Genomic DNA, 13,430 nt, shown 5'->3' on the forward strand with positions numbered 1-13,430 from the left:
GGTGTTCCCAGAGTGCTTCTGGAGAAGGGTCTGTGGGGCAACTGGGGTCCTCAATTCTTGACTGGAGTTTTGCCTGGAAGGCAGCTTTAACTTCGGCTGACTGGAGACTGCCAACCTGAAACTTCCTCCGAGGGATACCTCCTCTCCTGGGTGTGGGTTTAAAGTGAAGATGGAGATTGCAGCGTACAAGACGATGATCCGTATGACATTCTGCACTGGGCATTACTCGGGTGTGTAAGACATCTCGAAGGTCTCTCTGGCGCACCAGAATGTAGTCGATAAGGTGCCAGTGCTTGGACCGTGGGTGCATCCAGGTTGTCTTTAGACTGTTCTTCTGCTGGAAGATAGTGTTGGTGATGGTGAGCTGGTGCTCCATGCAGAATTCTAGCAGGAGGTGCCCGTTGTCATTGCAGTTGCCAATGCCGTGTTTGCCAAGTACTCCTTTCCAGGGTTCCGAGTCTTTACCTACTCTGGCATTGAAGTCGCCAAGGATGATCACCTTGTCCTCTGTAGGGGTCTTCCGTACGAGGTTGTGTAGATCAGCATAGAACTTGTTCTTTTCTGCAGGATCTGCTTGAAGGGTTGGGGCATACACACTGAAGAGTGTTGCATGCTGCTTGTTTTGAAGTGGGAGGCGCATGGACATGATGCGATCTGAGTGACCTGTTGGCAGGTTTTTGAGTTTGGAGGCAATGGAGTTCCTGACCATGAAGCCAACGCCAGAAAGGCGGCTCTCAGCCTTTGACTTACCTGACCAGTAGAGGGTATAGCCAGCACCGTGTTCTTGAAGACTACCTTCCTCAGGGAAACGGACCTCACTGAGAGCTGCTATGTCGATATTCAACCTGAGAAGTTCGTGCACTGTAAAAGCAAAGAAAACCCTCCATGCTAGAGTGAATAACCTGATGACTATTCAGAAACAATCTTAATTTCCCATATTCCAAATTCTCTTGTAATGTTATGCTGTGACTTGACACATTACTATTGCATTTTATTTGTTTTGCTTTTTCACTGATGTAGCAAGTGAACAACCAAACTACAGGTTTTTACAAGTATAAATTCAAGGTCACAATAGTGTTTTTGTTTTTTGTGTGTGTTTATGAGAGAGAGAGTGAACAAGCATTACCTATTTCTCAAGAAGGAAACAAGTATTCAAAAGGGAAGTACAGCTTTCCCCCCCCTGTGTAGACAATTTGCCCCAAAGGAGGAAAGTTGGATTTTAAATCATTACATCTCTTTAAGAGAGTCCTGAAATGTAAATATTTACCTTTATTTTAATGATACCGCTCCTAAGCCAATTCGACTGTGAACAGTGTCACACTAATAAATATTTACCATGTTCCAAACACAATTTAATTGTCTTGAGCCATCGGATACCTGCTGGTTCACACATCCTACCCATAGAGGCAAGCACAGATGTACAGCTCTTGAGCTCTTAATTGTTATTTCATAATGATCACAGGATTTTATATTTCCTCACCCCCAGCCCTCTCTGCTGGTTAAACATTGTATCAGTGCTGATAGAATGGTTAGAAGGGACAGTATATAGTTCCAGTTTTATTCCTTTCTATTGTTTTGTTTTTTAAGAAATTTCTGAGCAAGTACAGTTTGAATCTTGGGGAAACTGTGGGAGGAATGCTGAAGCCCCTTCTCATATGCCATGGCCCCTGTTCAAATTGGGCCTATGCCTACTTGAGGACTGAACCCCAGTATGGAACTCCTGGCACATGTCTGCTTGTTAAGCCCTGGGGAAAAAAAGTAATGTCATGAAGGATCATTCTATGGAAGATTATTCTTGATGAAAACTCAGAAAGCAGGATTTCTTACCCTCCCTTATCCCATCGTGACAACTGTCAGTTAAAGGTGTCTGGGATGACACCCAGCTGTATCTGTTATTTGGTCCTGGATACCACCACCACCACCCCACACACACACACACACACTCACAAAATCTGGGTCTGGAGGCCATGGTGGGGTGGTTAAAAAAGAGCAAGCTGAGACTGAACCCAATGAAGATGGAAGTTATGTGGCTGGGGCTGACCCCTCAGGACTAGGGCACAGACTTCCAGCTCACTGAATCCAGTGCAATCCCATCAAGAGTTTGGGTGTGATCCTGGATGCCTCCTTGGATATGCCTTCCAGGTCACACATATTGCCAGGCTGGCATTCTTCCACCTATGCCAAGCCTGGCAACTGACCCCTTTTCTTTCATGTTCCAACCTAGTCACAGTAATCCATGCAACAGTCACCTCCAGATTAGACTACCGTAACTCACTCTATGCTGGCCTGCCCTTGAGACTGACCCAGACGCTCCAACTGATCCAGAATACAGCAATGTGAGTCCTAATGGGAACATCACAGACAGCACATATACAACCTGTGCTGTGCCAGCTGCACTAGCTCTCAGTGAAGTACCGAGTCAGGTTCAAGGTTTTGGTGCTGACCTATAAGGTCCTGAGCAATCTTTGGGGCTGACTCCTCTGGTATGTCCCCAGGAGGTCATTATGCTCCTTAGATAACAATCTACTGGTGAACCCTAGCCCCAAAGATGCCCAGCTGTCCTTGACCAGGGCTGGGGCTTTTTCAGTCCTGGCCCCAACCTGGTAGAACTCTTTGCCAAACACCATCAGGGCCTTGCAGGATCTCACGCAGTTCCACAGGACCTGTAAGGCAGAGATGTTCTGCTGGGCTTTTGGTTGAGGGCAGCAACGGCCTCTACTCTGGCTAGCAATCCGCTTCCTACTCCTATAATAAATAAACAAATTAGCAACAATCACCAGATGAGGCCTGGCACTCTCTTGGAATTACTGTTGATTTCCATACTACTAAGAATCTGTTCCCCTGGAGGAAATGGCAGCTTCAGAGGGCAGACTCTAGGGTGTCACATCAACTGCTGAGATCTCTCCTCTCCCCATATGTCATCTTGCGAAGGCTTTTCCCAGGAATTTTCCACACTGGAGTGGACAACTAATAGCAGTGATGGGAAAAGCTTCTGGGGACAGTTAGTGGGTTTTTGTAGCAGCAGATATTTTTAAGAACCTACCATAAGAAAAGAGCAATCCTTAGGCTCAAGGTAGCCAAGATGGTGGCTGGCTAACTAGGTTCCAAATTAGAGGAAAATCTTTTCCTTTTCTCCCTCCTCTGGCATATCAGATGCCGTCAGGGCTGGATCTACATATTTTTTGAGTGGGGGCAAAACCAAAAAATGGCGCCCCGACTCAAAAAATGAGAGGCAGGTGATCTGCCTCCCCCTCCCCATCGGGGTGTTTACATGGGGAGGGGAGCCAGGGGCTTGCCTTTGCCGTCTCCTTGCGTTTGTCATCTCCCTGCTGGCCAGCGGGGACTTTAAATAAGAAGGGAAGCAAATTGGGGGGTCGCCTCTCTGCAAAAGAGAGAGGTGGTGAAAGCAGCCGATCTGCGGGGCTGCTGGCTTGCTCCCCCCACCTGTCCTCCCAGGAGCACCCAATTTGCTGCTCCCCCCACCCTAGATCCAGCCCTGAATGCCATTTCAAATGAGGTGAGGTACTACACCACTTGCACCATATTGGCAGGAATTCTGAGGTCTATGATTCTCAGGATGTGGCACCCGAGATGCATTATGGCATCTGAGGAGACAGCCAAACTAGCCATGATAACATAATGGCCATTTTAGGTTATTTTAAAAAGCTGTGAGAGGCCAGTCTTGGAAAGCTAAGGCACTCTTGCCCCTCCTCCATGGCTGTTTCAGAACTTGAAGAGGTGGTGGGATGTGTGTGACAGCTGTGGGTCAGGCCTTTGTGCCATTTTAAAATGACTTTAAAATGACAGTGGTCTCTTTGTGGTGGCCATGGTCTAGTTTGACCTAGAGATTGACTTCTCTGACAGGTCTACCTGCCCAGCCAGCCACTACCACTAACCTAGGGGTCTGCAGTGGCTACTGTAGCCACCCAGTAAGCACTGCTGAGGAAGGAGGGCAAAGCAGAGCAGTGGACAACTTATGAACAGACTGGTTTTAAGGGAACTGAAAACCAAACAAAAAATGAAAATGCAATCATGAAATTAAAACAAATTGTTAATGAAAATGGAGTGTGTGTCACTTATGGGCATTAAACTGAATAAGCACTTCCCTTGTTTTGCCAAGCACTTACAAATGCCACTGTAGTTTGAGGAGGTTGATTGGAGAAAACAAGAACTGGTTGTTAGGCATGGTGGAGAACAGACTTCCTTTTGGGAACTCTCCCTGAGTCTTCTCTAAGGAGATGAAATGTCATTCTGAAGCTTGATATTTGCCAGTGGTGCAAGCTGTATTGCTTCAGACTGAGATGTCTCTATTGCCTTGCATATACCTCCCTACCCAATTACAGAGCAATCTAGTCTGTGTTCTTTTTAGAAACGAGGACATTTTCCTGTTTGCCAGATCCACAGACAGCAACAGCATGGTTTAGTAGGAAACCATTTGTATGTGTGTTCTTCCTTTGGCGCATGTGCTCTTGCATCTGGTCAGTTGTACTTAACACTGTCCTTTTCATTGGTGTTCATCTCTGAAGAGTCTCATTCATCATATTCTTAGGCGGTGGTATACCTGGGCCTCACTGGCTTTTTAAAATCCAAAACTTTATTCATCTACTAAATCCTCATTTGATTGCCGACTTAAAAACAACCCAACCTTTAGGCATTTTGCCTGCATTTTATTTTAAACCTTGTATTTGGCTTGGGGATTTTACATTCAGATTTGGCAGCCTGTCTACATTTCCGAACCATGATATATGTATACTCAGAATAATATGAACAGTATACTTTGTGAGGAAGGCTGTTAGTTAAACCAGTGGCAACGGAGATTCAAGGTTAAGGTATTATAAAGTGGATGCTAGAGCACTTGGTCACAGTGCTGCTATGCCAATAGGGTCTATCTACACATTGCAAAACCTTTGTGCTCAATAGTCAAGTCAAATTTTATTGTATTAGCCATTGGCCATAACAAGATTGCAAAACTTTCAAGTACTACAAAAATATTACAGTAAAATACCATTAAGCTAAACTACAATCACATGAATAAAATAGGGATGCCAAGTCCAATTCAAGAAATATCTGGGGACTTTGGGGGTGGAGCCAGGAGACCTTGGGGGTGGAGCCAGGAGACATTAGGGGTGGAGCCAAGATCAAGGCTGTGACAAGCATAATTGAACTCCAAAGGGAGTTCTGGCCATCATGTTTAAAGAGACGGCACACCTTTTCAATTCCTTCCTTCAATAGGAAATTATGAAGGATAGGGGCACCTTCTTTTGGGGCTCATAGAATTGGGCCCCCTGGTCCAATCTTTTTGAAACTTGGGGGGTATTTTGGGGAGAGGCACTAGATGCTATACTGAAAATTTGGTGCCTCTACTCCAAAAAACAGACCCCTCCTCCCAGAGCCCCAGATACCTGCAGATCAATTTTCCATGATTTTCTATGAGAATAAATCTCCATAGGGAATAATAGAGTTCCCAGCAGTCATTTCCCTCCCCTCCCCCCGCTTTCTGACGACCTTGAAGTGGGGGGAGGGTCTCCAAACTGGGGGATCCCCTGTCCCCACCTGGAGATTGGCAACCCTAGAATAAAATAATAAAATTAGACAATAAGATGGGAATAAGATAAACTGGTGTACAGGTTAACCCTTATGAGACTGCCCTGGCTCTGATCTTCTTAGCAGCAAAAGGAAAAAGAGCAACTCTATAGGATACAAATTCATCTACTGTATATCTGATAACAAGTACATAATCTTCTCATTTTCAGAATATACATTTATAGTAAATAAAATTCCAGCCAAACATTTATCTCTAGGAAATGGCAGAAGGACTGCTTTTCCCTGACTGCTTTAGTTGCAGGCAGAAAAGAGCCAGTGTGCAACTGGAAGGCAAAAAGACTCCCATCCTACTGGCACAAAGTCCCATGTTGTTCCACAATGAACATGAGGACTTGGCAATATGTAGGCAATGCCTCCTTTTAGCTTTGGTCATTGTTGTGAATCAGGGATTTTGGTTTCTCTTTAGGCAATTTGGTTTCTCTTTATTTAAAGCCATCTTAGAACACAGTTCTTCTAACTCTCATTCATCAGCTAGGAGACAGGGAACTGAAATTGGTTAATGTTATCCTGACCCTAGTGAGAAGAACTGAGGCATCTGTTTGGAGTTGGGAATGTGGGGGAGTGGGCTTCCTCTTTGCTTTAATCTGCACCCTCTCCCCAGTACAAGATTAGCCTATACACATGCATGTAAACTGATTGTTACATCCATATACAACATGTATGCCCCAGTGACAGGGAATGGGCATTTGCATCTGGTTTGCAATGCGCATGAATTGGGTTTCTGCCATTTAAATCATGTAATGGATGCATGGTTTGCATAAGATGTTTCTTGTTCAAATGATCATCACAATGGAGATGCATAGTTGTATCTATTTTACAAGAACGGTCCTGATCTGACAGAATATAATTGTAAAATAGAATTGTAGACTAATACACTGATCCAGTGCTTCAAAAGGATGGTGTCCTATTGCTGCTCAAAGTGTACAGGTATTTAGAAATCTGGCTGGCATAAAAGGAGGTTGCACATGCCTTTTTACATCATTGGGTGCAATCTGTCTGACACCCCAAATATCATTTAATTTTACTTGGAAAAAATAGATGTTCTCCCCAGAATTCCATTTTTCCAGCTCTAAATTACGTAATTTCCTTTTGATGGTACTATCCTTCTCTGGAATTATCACAGCACAAGCCTGAACCATAGAAAAGAGTATGAATTCAGTAGCACCATAAAGACTAACAAGAAGTGAGCTTATTGTTTAATCGCACAGTCGAGTCCAACTCTTTGTGACCCCACGAACAAAGTAATGCCAGGCCCTCCTGTCTTTCACCATCCTCCAAAGTCTGCTCAAAAAGAAGTGAGCAATGACTCACAAAAACTCACACCCTGCCATAAGTTTTCTACTGCTGTTGTTATTGTTCAGTTGCACAGTCAATTCTGACAGATTAACACAGCTATCCATCTCAAACCTAAACAGTTACGCTATTCAAAGGCAACTGGTTTTAGAAGGGTATAACTCTGTTTTGGATTACAGGGTCTTTTTTCCTTTTTCTTTTTTTGCAAGATCCCAGATCTGAAAGTGTCTTGGCAAATATCTCTTTATGGCTATGAGAGCTACTGTTTATTGTACAGGGATAACAAAAGCCTGGGGTGAAGTTATGAAGTACAGCATGACAATTTATCAGTGTCTACTTTACCTGAAGGCATCTGAGTCAACATGCAATACTATACTTGAAAGCAGATGCCTGAGACCTGTATTAATAAACTTCCACAGAACATATATTTCCCTCATTTGCTTCCTTCCAGTCTGCCATATTAATCAATCTGTATAAATGGTAGAACTGATCAACAAGGCTGGACCTTGAGGTATAAACTTTACAGCTAGTTTTTCTGCAAGGATTTATTACACACATTATGTGGATTAAATCTGGGTTTGTTCTCTCACCAGCCTATGATATGCTGCACATTTTTCCTTCATACATGTACTTGGGTACCCATCCCAACTGAACTGAATCAGCTGGACTGCAAGAAGGAGCACAGGAGATAGCTGCTGGGCAGGTGAGGGTTCTTTGGGGGGGGAGTTGCCTTTTCTAAACTGGTGGGGAGCATTAATTGAAGCTGCTTTGTGAGAAAGAACACTGTTTGGGGGTGAATGGGTGTTTGTTGACTGCTGGAAAGTGGAGTTTTGTTTGGTACTTTTGTCTGATGCTGATTCAGGAGGGTCTGTTTGCCTGGGGCTGATTGTCGGCCCCACCCTCTGCTGTTGCTGCTGATAGGCTGAGGCAGTGAGCCTCTGAACTCTCTTAAGGTTCCTCTTCACCAGAGGCCCAAGCCTTTGGCAAGCGTCAAAGGGCTCCTGGCTTGTGACTTTTAGCTTGGGGACCAAACCTTAGACAGATCATGAGAAAGAGGGCAGGGGGAGGTACTTGTGATTTTCCTGAATTATGGAGGGGTTGGACTAGATGACCCTGGATGTACCTTCCAACTTTTATGATTCTATGATTATCCGGAATATAGAAACTAGGGTCTGTGTTGGCCACATGGTGATTTGCCTGCCTGGTGTGAAGGTTGCAGACAACATGTGCTGCCTGGACAGGGCCGGCCCTGTCACTAGGCAAACTAGGTGATTGCCTAGGGCACCAGCCTTCTTGGGGGACCAAATTGGTACCCCCCCATGTGACTCTGTGACATCAGTGTGGGGGGCACCAGATGTTAGCCTTGCCTAGTGTGCCAGACAGTCTAGGGCCAGCCCTGTGCCTGGATAGGTTAATAGATAGTGCTGGGGAGGAGTCAGCAGTTGTAGTGCACATTGGCACCCCAGTGACATTGGGAAATGTAGCCATGTGGTCTTGGAGGAAAATTTAGGTTACTAGGCAGAAAGTTAAAGGCCAGGACCTCCAAGGTAGTATTCTCATAAGTGCTACTGGTCCCACAAGCAGGGCAAACTAGACAAGCACAGATCAGGGGTCTCAGTGTGTGAACAAGAAAGTGGTGCCAAGAGGAAGGGTTTAGATTTGTTAGGAACAGGGGAACTTTCTATGAAAAGCTAAACCTGTACAAAAGAGACGGGCTTCACTTGAACCAAAAGGGAACCAGACTGCTGTTGGTTAATATCAAAAAGGTGGCAAAGCAGCTTTAAACTAGTCCTAAGGAAAAAGCCAACAGGAGCTGGAGAGACTCCAGCTCAGGATGAGTCAGTCCAAAGGGATGATTGCATAAACACTCAGGGTGATATTGATAGGAGCATAATAGACCTTGGGAGTGAGGGCAGATAATGAATGAGGGGCCATGTGTGGTGACTACGGGGCCGAGGGAAGCAAGGGTTACTAGAGAATAAAATACATTATAGATGCCCTCTATAAATCAATTCTAGGAGTCTCTGAGCCAAGATGGGGAACTGGAGTGCTTGGTGCTCAATGACAATTTAAATACAGTAGATATCTCAGAAACATGATGGAATGGGGGAATTATATGGGACACATTCATTCTTAGGTATAAGCTCTATAGGCAGGATAGGGAGGAATGGGTTAGAAGTGTTGTGTTGTGCATAAAAGAGAACATAGAATTAAATCAGTTAGAAAACATCAGGGAAATTAATTCCCCAACAGAAGTGATATGGGTGGAAACACAGTCCTAAGGGTTACTTAAAAATGAGAGTCTGCTATTGCCCACTTGATTAAACCCTTGTGGCTGATATTGAGATGGAGAAGAAAATAAGGGAGGTGACTAAAACAGATAATGTTATTACACTGGGAGACTTCAACTACCCTCACATTAACTGGATAAACATGCTAGAAATGAAATTCCTAGGCATCATAAATGACTCTGCACCAGAAGAGCCAACCAGTGGGATAGTGATTTTGGTTCTAAGTGGGTCTAAAGACCTTGTGAGAGATGTAGAGGTTATTGCACCAGCAGGGAACAGTGCCTATAGAGCTATTAAGTTCAGTTTTCAGGTCAGTGGAAAGTTGCCTCTAAAGTCCAAACTATAACAGTTGAATACAAAAGAAGGAACTTTACAAACATTAGGGGAATAGTTAAAAGGAAGCCCAAGGGGAGACACAAATCCCTAGAGGACACTTGGAAGCTATTTAAAACCCCACTGATTGAAGCCCAGACTGAATGCATTCCACAGGTGAGGAAAGGTGCTGCCAAGTCTAAAAGTATGCCTGCATAATTAACAACACAAGTCAAGGAAACTATAAAAAGTAAAGAGGCTTCTGTTAAAAATAGAACAGAAGAGACCATAGGCTCTGAAATGTAAGTCAATAATTAGGCACTAAAAAAGAGATTTTGTGGAGTGGGTTGCTAAAAGACATTAAGACAGACAATAAACATTTCTTTAAATATATCCAGAGCAGGAAACCAGCTAGAGAAGCAGTGAGGCCTTTGGATGGCAAAGGAATGCAGGGATTGCTAAAGGAAGATGGGGAGATGGCAGAGCAGCTCAATGACTTTTTTGCTTCCAGGCTCATTGTGGAAAGAGTTGAGCATGTATCCATGCCACAGCCATTATTTCCCAGCATAACTGCCAGGAGCCACCAGAGGCCCCTGCACAAAGATTCCATCTGCCCCCTCCCTCATGACCCTGAGCTAAACCAAATATACCAAAATGAACAAATTTCTTGCTTTGCTGTTACCATGAATCTATAGTAATAAAATAATTGACCAGTCTGTCCATGTTTGTTTGTTTATTTATATCCCACTTTTCTCCCCAATGAGGACCCAAAGCAGCTTACGTCATTTTCCTCTCCTCCATTTTATCCTCACAACAACCCTGTGAGGCTGGATAGGCTGAGAGTGTGTTACTGGCCCAAGGTCACCCAGCAAGCTTCCATGGCAAAGTGGGGATTTGAACCTGGGTTTCTCAGATCCAAATCCACCACTTTAACCATTAATCTCACTGGCAGGCATAACTCATCAGAGAATAAAGCTAGGAGTCTCAAAATTAGCCACCAGCTTCAGAATTACTGTGGTCAAAATTGAAAGGCAAGTGAGACAAATCACAACTACACCATGCTACTTGCAACTGAAGCTAAGAGTCTTTATAACTCAGAAAATAATGCAACATGTTTGAAAAATGCCCACTAACCCCAGAACAATGATGAAAGTGACAGTGCCAAAAATGAAGGGAACTGGAACATCCTGAATGACAGACAACAATGCTGATTCTGTGAACTTATGTAGATCATGAGGAGGAGGGCGGGAAGGGTTGCATCAGTGCTATTTCTTGTGGCCTTTTCTTACCTAATCGCCACTTTGGGGCCAAGAAACAATTTTCTCCAGGCCAGTTTGGCCAGGGATCCTGGAAGGTTGTTTTTTTTGGGGGGGGGGTGCCTCATTGCATTAGCACTGGATTGATATAATGTCTGTTGCTATTGTGTTTTCAGTAGACATTTCATGCCTGTATATGATGTATTTCATACAAAAATAATTAAAGCAGTGATTTCTTAACATATACAGTGAATTATTGTATATTGTAATTATATACACTGTGTACCTTTAATCATAGTATATCTTCTGGGCATGGAGCAGGGGTAACTGGGGGTTTGAGGGGGAGCTATTTATGAATTTCCTGCATTGCACAGGAGGCTTCTGCAAAGGGAAGTCCTGCCTCACAAACCTTTTGGAGTTAATTGATAAAGTGACCAAATATATAGATAATGGTGACTCAGTAGACATTATATACTTGGACTTTCAAAAGGCATTTTACAAGGTTCATAATCAAAGACTCCTGGATAAATTTAGCAGTCATGGGATAAGAGGTTGGGTTCTCTTATGGATTAAAAATTGGTTAAATGACAGGAAGCAAAGACTCAGAATAAATGGACAATTCTCACAATGGAGGGAAGTAAGAACAGGCCTGTAGCAAGAGGGTTTTCAGGGGGTTCCAGGCCCCTCCAATCAACCCCCTGTTCTACCTTTATGGTCCCTCCAATCAGCTGACTGAAGGGGCCATTTATTTATTTACTAATGAAAATGTTGTTTTTAACATTAATGTTAGGTCCAAGGCATTATGTAGGTCTTACTACCATGTGAACATTCTACCCTACCCATAGCTTCTCTGTTTGCAAATTTTTAACATGTTAGTATTGATGTTACTGTTCAGTAAAAGGCAGCCAAATTAAACCTGCCTTGCTGTGTCAGACCTGAGAAGCTAGTTAAAAGAAACGTTCTGAAGCAATGGAACCAAGTTACACACTCAAACATAATAATTAGCGCCCCCACAAAAAATGTGCCCCACTAAACAAAAATCCTGGCTTTGGGCCCCACCAAATGAAAAATCCTGGCTACAGGCCTGAGTAAGAAGTGGAGTCCCACAAGGATTAGTGCTGGGGCCAGTACTGTTTGATTTCTTCATAAATGATCTGGAACTAGGAGTGAGTAGTGTAGTGTAGAGTAGTGGCCAATTTTGCAGATAACACAAAATTATTCAGAATACTGAAAACCAAGGTTGACTGTGAACAGATCTGGGAGGATCTCCCCAAACTGGGTGAGCAGGCAAAAAATGCAGCAAATGAAGTTCAATGTTTGTAAGTGTACAGTGATGTATGTTGGGACAAAAAAAATCCAACTTCAGGTAGAGGCCAATGGGAACTGATTTTGTTGAGACTGAGAGGGGAAAAGGATCTTGAGGTCATAGTGGATAACTCAGTGAAAGTGTTAACCCAGTGTTCTGCAGCTGTGAAAAAGGCAAACTAAATTTAGCAGTCATGGGATAAGAGGATAAGGAATTATTAGAAAAGGAACAGAATATAAAACAGCCAATATTATAATGTCCTATATAGATCTATGGTGCAGCCTCATTTGTAATAGTGCGTACAGTTTTGGTCACCATATCTCAAAAAGGACATTGCCCCTTTCTGTATTTTTTCCAGCTCTGCAACCAAGATGTTTAAAGGGTTAGAGCACTTTCCCTATGAGGAAATGCTGAACAGTCTGGGACTTTTCATTTTAGCAAACAGACAACTAAGGAGGCACATGATAGAGGTTTTTAAAATTATGCATGGGGTGGAGAGAGTTGACAAAGAAAAAGTTTTCTCCCTCTTCTCAAATACTAGAACTGTAGCAAAGAACGATTCGAGGGTCAGTCTGTCTTCAGGCCTCAATCATGAGCTGACCTGCTAGCCTTTTATTGAGTCATACAAGATAATCATGAATCATTGTCTGAGGTGGATAGCTGACATGTACAAAACTGATTAGTCAAGACCTGCGACGTGCTAGAGAGCAGAGACCAGATTATATTTACTGAACTTAGTATTTTTCCATGGGCGATCACAAAGTCCACTGTGCCTGGTTCCCTATTAACTTTTCAGGTGTGCCTGAAAGGTCAAGGAGCAAGGCAGAGCCACTTCATAGAACTTTGTGGCATCCAATGGAGCGGGTGGAAGTAGATTCAGGACAGACAAAAGGAAATACTACTTTATAGAGAGAGAGATAAACCAGGGCTGTCAAACATACAGCCATGGGCCGGATCTGTCCCCCGGAGGGCTTCTATCAGACCCACAAGGCAAGCAACTCACTATTGTCTGCTTCCTTCTCTTTCTTTCTTCTGTGTCTCAGCTTGCTTTGCCAGGCATGCTCAATTGTACAGGATTTATAGTTATTTCTGTGGGAATACTATAGTTTTGAAGACAAACACATAGTCCTCACTCTGTGTCATGGTACCTTCACATGTTCTTGACCAGCATGTGAAGCAACTTATGCACAAAAGCTTGCAATGCCCACCCATTTCATATTTGCCTCTGGGTCTTAGGCTCAAAGCATTGGCCAGTCAATAAATCAAAAGTAGATACACACTGAAACAGCATACTCAGGATTGGTACAGCGCCAACATTTTCTCCAGATTTTGATGCAACAATTCAGAGCAAGAGATGTCAGTTAACAG

General features: G+C 43.5%; 1 long non-coding RNA gene across 1 annotated transcript; it reads right to left on the reverse strand.

Annotated features, from left to right (window-relative positions):
- Positions 1-1,179: 1,179 nt before the first annotated feature.
- On the reverse strand, positions 1,180-1,518 carry LOC132587218 (uncharacterized). The gene is made up of 2 exons (XR_009556409.1): positions 1,336-1,518; positions 1,180-1,267 (listed from the first exon to the last, which is right to left on the reverse strand). It is a non-coding gene; the product is annotated as an uncharacterized LOC132587218 (long non-coding RNA).
- Positions 1,519-13,430: the final 11,912 nt, after the last annotated feature.

The sequence above is a fragment of the Heteronotia binoei genome, chromosome 1, assembly GCF_032191835.1.
Source record: "Heteronotia binoei isolate CCM8104 ecotype False Entrance Well chromosome 1, APGP_CSIRO_Hbin_v1, whole genome shotgun sequence".
Lineage (NCBI taxonomy): Eukaryota > Metazoa > Chordata > Lepidosauria > Squamata > Gekkonidae > Heteronotia > Heteronotia binoei.